Here is a 6,000-nt window from a genome sequence, read left to right as displayed (position 1 = left end):
GAGAAACTCTGTGTGTGACAGGGTGCATTTCACCACAGACACTTGGACGAGTAGGCATGGACAGGGGCGTTACATGTCGCTGACTGGGCACTGGGTAACTATGGTGACAGCAGGACAAGGGGCTGCTGTCCAAGTCTTGCCGTCCCCACGAGTTGTGCGTCAATCCTCTTTATGTCAAAGTTCCTCCACTGCTTCTACCTCCTCAACCTCCTCTCAGTCTTCCACCTGCACCCAAAGCCTGTCTGGTCATGCCACAAGCTTTCTAACTGCGCAGAAGGGATCCTGCACACCTCCTTACTATGCTGGCAGTAGGGCTCAACGTCATCAGGCGGTTTTTACTTTGAAATGTCTGGGAAATGTGAGTCACACAGCTGAGGAGTTGTGGTCAGCTCTGGAGAACCAATTTCATGAATGGTTGTCTCCACTGGACCTGAAACCAGGGAAGGCCGTGTGCGACAATGCTGCAAACCTGGGTGCGGCCCTTCGCCGGGGCAATGTCACACACGTGCCTTGTATGGCTCACGTGTTGAACCTGGTTGTCCAGCAATTTTTAGCCCACTATCCCAGACTAGATGGACTTCTGCAGAGGGCACGGTCGCTGTGTGCTCACTTCCGCCGTTCGCATCCCGCAGCTCAGCGACTTACATCTCTACAGAAGTCGTTGGGCCTGCCACTTCACCGGCTAAAATGCGATGTGCCTACCCGGTGGAATTCAACTCTGCACATGTTGCAGCGACTGTGGCAGCACTGACAAGCCCTGGTGCAATACGTTCTGACGTATAGCCTGGGCCAACGAGATCCAGAGGTGGGGCAAATCACGCTGGAGGAGTGGTCTCAGATCAGGGACCTATGCACCCTTCTGCACAGTTTTGAAATGGCGACGAAGATGTTTAGTGCTGACGATGCCATTATCAGCATGACTATTCCGGTGATTTACATGCTGGAGCACATGTTAAACAGAATTCGGAGTCAGGTGGTGGCACAAGAAGAGGTGGAGGAAGTAGAGGAGGAGGAGTTGTATGCGGAAGGGCTAACATCTGCAAGGTCCAGACGGTCGGCAGCACCAAGGTGGCAGGCATGTGAGGGTGGGGGAGATGGTTTTACCAGGGCGCATGGTAGCAGCCAAACTAGTGAGGAAGGTGCAGGAGCCCAGGAAGAAGTGGAGGACGAACTGATGGAAGACTCATCAGATGAGGGAGACCTTGATCACATTTCTGTTGTGCGAGGTTGGGGGGAGAGGACAGAGGAAGGAAGCATGATTGTTACCTCGCCACCAACACAACAGGGACTTGGTGCTCCTGGATGCGCAACACACATGAGTGCCTTCTTGCTGCACTACCTGCAACATGACCCTCGAATTGTGAGAATTAGAAATAATCCTGACTACTGGGTTGCCACACTGTTAGATCCCCGGTACAAAAGTAAATTTGCAGAAATTATTCCTGCCATAGAAAGGGATGCACGCATGCAGGAGTATCAGCAGAGACTGTTGCAGAATCTTACATGTGCTTTTCCACAAAACACCAGTGGTGCACGTAGTGAATCTCACAGTTCCAACTTGCCAACCGTGGGACCGTCAAGTGTTCAGCACTCAAACCGTAACAGAACCACAGTATCTGCTGGTAACATCAATTTTGCGGAATCATTTCACCACTTTTTTAGCCCATCCTTTGCAAGGCCACAGGAGACAAGAAGTCTGACACATAGTCAACGCCTAGAGACGATGGTACAGGAGTATCTCCAAGTAAACATTGAAGCCATGACTGTGTCACTGGACCCTTGCTCTTTTTGGGCTTCCAATCTGGATAAATGGCCGGAGCTAGCCACTTACGCCTTGGAGATCTTGTCATGTCCCGCAGCCAGCGTTCTGTCTGAACGTGTGTTCAGCGCTGCTGGTGGTGTGCTGACAGATAAGCGCACGTGGCTCTCCACTGATAATGTAGACAGACTCACGTTCATAAAGATCAACAAATCATGGATCCGAAACGACTTTTCTACCCCTGTGTCATCCTGGGGAGAGTAAAAGCTTGATGATTGGTTAAAATCACCCTACCAACCGTTTTAAGCTTTCAAATTACTAATCATGTTTATCTGTATCTTGGCTGGAAAATAATTTGGGCTTTGTAGCAGTGTGCAGCACTGATTCTGTTAGGCCATCTATAATAAGCTCCACCAGATTTAAAATTACTAATCATGTTTATCTGTATCTTGACTGGAAAATAATTTGGGCTTTGTAGCAGTGTGCAGCACTGATCCTATTAGGCCATCTATACTAAGCTCCACCAGATTTAAAACTAATAATAATTTTTAGCTGCATCTAGCCCGGAAAATAATTTTGGGGCTCCGAGATGCGCAAGACACATAAGTGCCTTCTTGCTGCACTACCTGCAACATGACCCTCATATTGTCAGAATTCGAAGTAATCATGACTACTGGGTTGCCACACTCTTAGATCCCTCAAACTTTTCGATCAACCTTTTCATTTTAATAAAGACCAAAAAAATGGTCATTTTTGAAATTATAAGCATTAGCTGGTTATTAAAAACTGAAATCAAACAGTTTTCAACTCAAAACTTTATTCTAGGTGATGTTACATTTTCACATAGGACCCCTTGTTCGAAAGGAGCTTCTGAACTCTCTCGTCCATTGAATTTGTCAGGTTTTGGATGGTTTCTGCTTCAATTGTTTTGCATGAGGACAGAATACCCTCCCAGAGCTGTTGCTTAGACGTGAACTGCCTCCCGCCATCATAGACACTCCTTTTGATGATGCTCCAGAGGTTCTGAATGGGGTAGAGGTCAGGGGAGCATGACAAACCATAAGTTTGTCCCCTTTTATGCCCATATCAGCCAGAGATGCAGATGTTTTATGTGCAGCATGAGATGGTGCATTATCATGCAAAAAAATGATCTTGCTGTGAAATACACGGTTCTTCTTCTTGAACCATGGCAGGAAGTGCTGTTTGAGAAAATCCACATACATTATGGAGTTCATCTTTAGCGCCTTCAGGGATCCTAAAGGGGCCGACGATCTCTCTCCCCATGATTCCAGCCCAAAACATTACTCCACCTCCTCCTTGTTGGCGCTGTAGCCGTGTTTGCGTGGGGTGTCCATCAACCAGCCATCCTTCACTCCATCCATCTGGACCATCGAGCGCTGCATGGCACTCATTCGTAAACAAAACAGTTTTGAAATCAGTCTTCATGTAATGTTTGGCCCACTGGAGCCGTTTCTGCTTGTGTGAAGTGGATAGAGGAGGTCGACAGGATGGCGTATGCACAGCTGCAAACCTCTGAAGGACCCTGCATCTTGTTGTTCGGGGGACATTGGAGGCACCGGCAGCTTCAAAAACTTGTCTGCTGCTATGACAAGGCTTTTTTGCCGCTGCTCTTTTAACCTGACGTAATTGCCTGTAGGAAAGAGTCCTCAATTTGCCCTTATCAGCACGCACACGTGTGTACTGTGAATCAGCTACATACTTCTTGATTGCCAAGACACTTCATCCTGATCATCGCACAATGTTGATTGTAGTCATGCCTTGACCTAAACACTCCACAATTTGTTGCTTCTCAGCAGCCGACACATCCTTTTTCTTTCCCATTTTGGCAGAAAATGTAGGCTGCTTTATAATGTGAGACAGCCTTCTTAAGTAGTCTTGCCTTTCATTGGACACACCTGCCAAACTAATTAGCACAGGTGTCTGCAATTGCTTACAGTGATATAAAGAGCCCTGACACACATCACCATCAATGAGTTTAACTGACAAACAAACAAATTCTTCCCTTATCACTCCTAAACACTTTTTGCATAATAATTTGGAACACAGTGTACATGTGCTTTTCCACAAAACACCAGTGGTTCACGTAGTGAATCTTACAGTTCTAACTTGCCAACCGTGGTCTGTATGGAGTTGTTCAATAAAGGGCCCAAAATTAAGATAACATAGATGGGAGAGGTCTCTATGAATAGGAATTCCTAAGTATTTGATACCCTGTGAGGGCCAGGCAAAGGGAAAGTTGGACTGGATGGAATCCTACATGGATTTGGGGAGGGAGACATCGAGGGCCTCAGACTTCGCTGCATTGATTTTAAAATTTGACCATGTAACAAAGTGATCTATTTCAGCCATAACAGCATGGATGGATATATGTGATTGAGTGATATATACTAGGACATCATCAGCAAATAGAGAGCACTTGTACTCGGTGCCTCCCACCTCAATCCACCTAATATTGGGGTTATGGCAAATTGATGAGAGCAGGTGCTCCGTCACTAGGATGTATAAGAGAGGGGACAGAGGACATCCCTGCCTTGTCCCATTGGTGATTGTGAAAGGTGATGAAAATGTTCTGATGCACCCCCTGGGCCTTGGGACACCCGTAGCCGGACCCTTTTTGGTGGATGCTGGTGGTTGTAGTCTTCGTGGCGGCGACCCGATTCCGTGGCTCAGGGTGGTCAAACCAGTGGCGGAACTATTTATGTGGTTTTGATGTTTAAATGTCCGACTACGCCACCCGTGGATTGCGGTCAGAGTGAACCGCCGCTGCAGGGCAGACCGCTGAGGCTGGTGTTGTGGGTGCAGCAGAGCGTAGCTTAACTCCCCACGGGAGGAGTATAGCCTCAGGGCAGTGTATGCGGATGATGGGGGTGATGGTGCAGGGCAGCAGCAGTAACGACACGGAGTTAGTGATGCAGTCCAGGGCCTTTACTCACAGTTCTTATTATCCAGACCACGTCTGCAGGTAACGGCTGCCCACGTCATACTGTGCTCACCAGGTGAGGGGCTCAGACAACTCCCAGATAACTTTGGAGCGCTTCACAGGACCCCCTTTGTGTGTCCTTTGTCTGGCCTTTCTTACCAACCCTTCTGTCCCGCTGCCTCGGGCCTCCTCTTGGTAAACTTGGCGCCAGTTTCCCTGACCCTATGTGGTGCCTTCCTAGCGGGTGTAGCGAGGGGCTGCGCCACATAAAATGTCACAGCCTCCGGTTTCTAGCTGAGGGTCGTTTCCTGCCTCCACTAGTTTCGGGGACCAGTCTCCCCCTTTGGCCTGACCCCTCCACGCAGGTGGATTCGGGCGTGCGGTGGCGACTCGCCCGTCCGCACCCCTGGGATCCCTTCCATTCCTCGTTCCTGGAGCCTTCTCCGCTCCTCTTCCTTCCTTCTCCCTCTTCCAGGCCTGGGCCTCTGTTACTAGGCCCGTCTCCGGAGCAGAGCTCATGCAGAGCCCTTGCTCCCTGCCACTTCTGCTCAGACTTCTCTGCACTGAAATATGATGGTGCCCACCTTTTATACTCCCTTCTCAATGCACCCAGGAACTGCTTCCTCCCTGCTCCTGCACTACAGGGTTCCCCTTCCTCAGTGTTCCCTCCCCCCACTCCAGCCAGGGACAGGGACTGTCGTGCCCATCTCAGAGGCATATTGGTCGCCCTGCCCCACGGCAATGTGGTGTAATGCATGCAGGTGTCGGGTCCTGATCCACACTCCATCCTTACCTGAGAGTGAGATATCACACCTCTGGGTGAGGTGCAATACCTCTGTAGCAACCGAGCCCTCAGGGTGCTACAGTTCCATTTATCTTCAGCCTAGGTGACGTATTGTGATACAGGGCCGTGATTTTGGATATAAAAGGGTCCCCTAGACCCCTACCCCAATCTTTTTAAGAGAATCATATATGGCGTGCCAGGAGACTCTATGGAATGCTTTTTCAGCATCCAACGAGAGTATCTAATTACAAATTTTTAACTGCATCTAGCCCAGGAAATACTTTGTGCCTAGTAGCAGGGTCTGCTAGTCAGCGGATTATCCCGGCTGTTAAGCAAGCTACACCACCTGTAGTTTGGACACTTAATTTTTTCAAAGGAAATGCTTCGGGACCACGGGATACTCAGTGAAGAGCATCAGGAGGCACCCCAAGGCATAGGGGCTGGGACTGGCAGTAGGATGCCTTGCGGTGGACAGCCGAGCTCGATCCTTATAAAAGCTTTTTAACTGCAGCAGCT

The sequence above is a fragment of the Phyllobates terribilis genome, unplaced genomic scaffold (genome assembly GCF_046119375.1).
Source record: "Phyllobates terribilis strain yellow unplaced genomic scaffold, ASM4611937v1 Scaffold_7__3_contigs__length_470593459, whole genome shotgun sequence".
NCBI classification, from domain to species: domain Eukaryota; kingdom Metazoa; phylum Chordata; class Amphibia; order Anura; family Dendrobatidae; genus Phyllobates; species Phyllobates terribilis.
The sequence above is the reverse complement of the archived record's forward strand: the minus strand, read 5'-3'. Positions refer to the sequence as shown.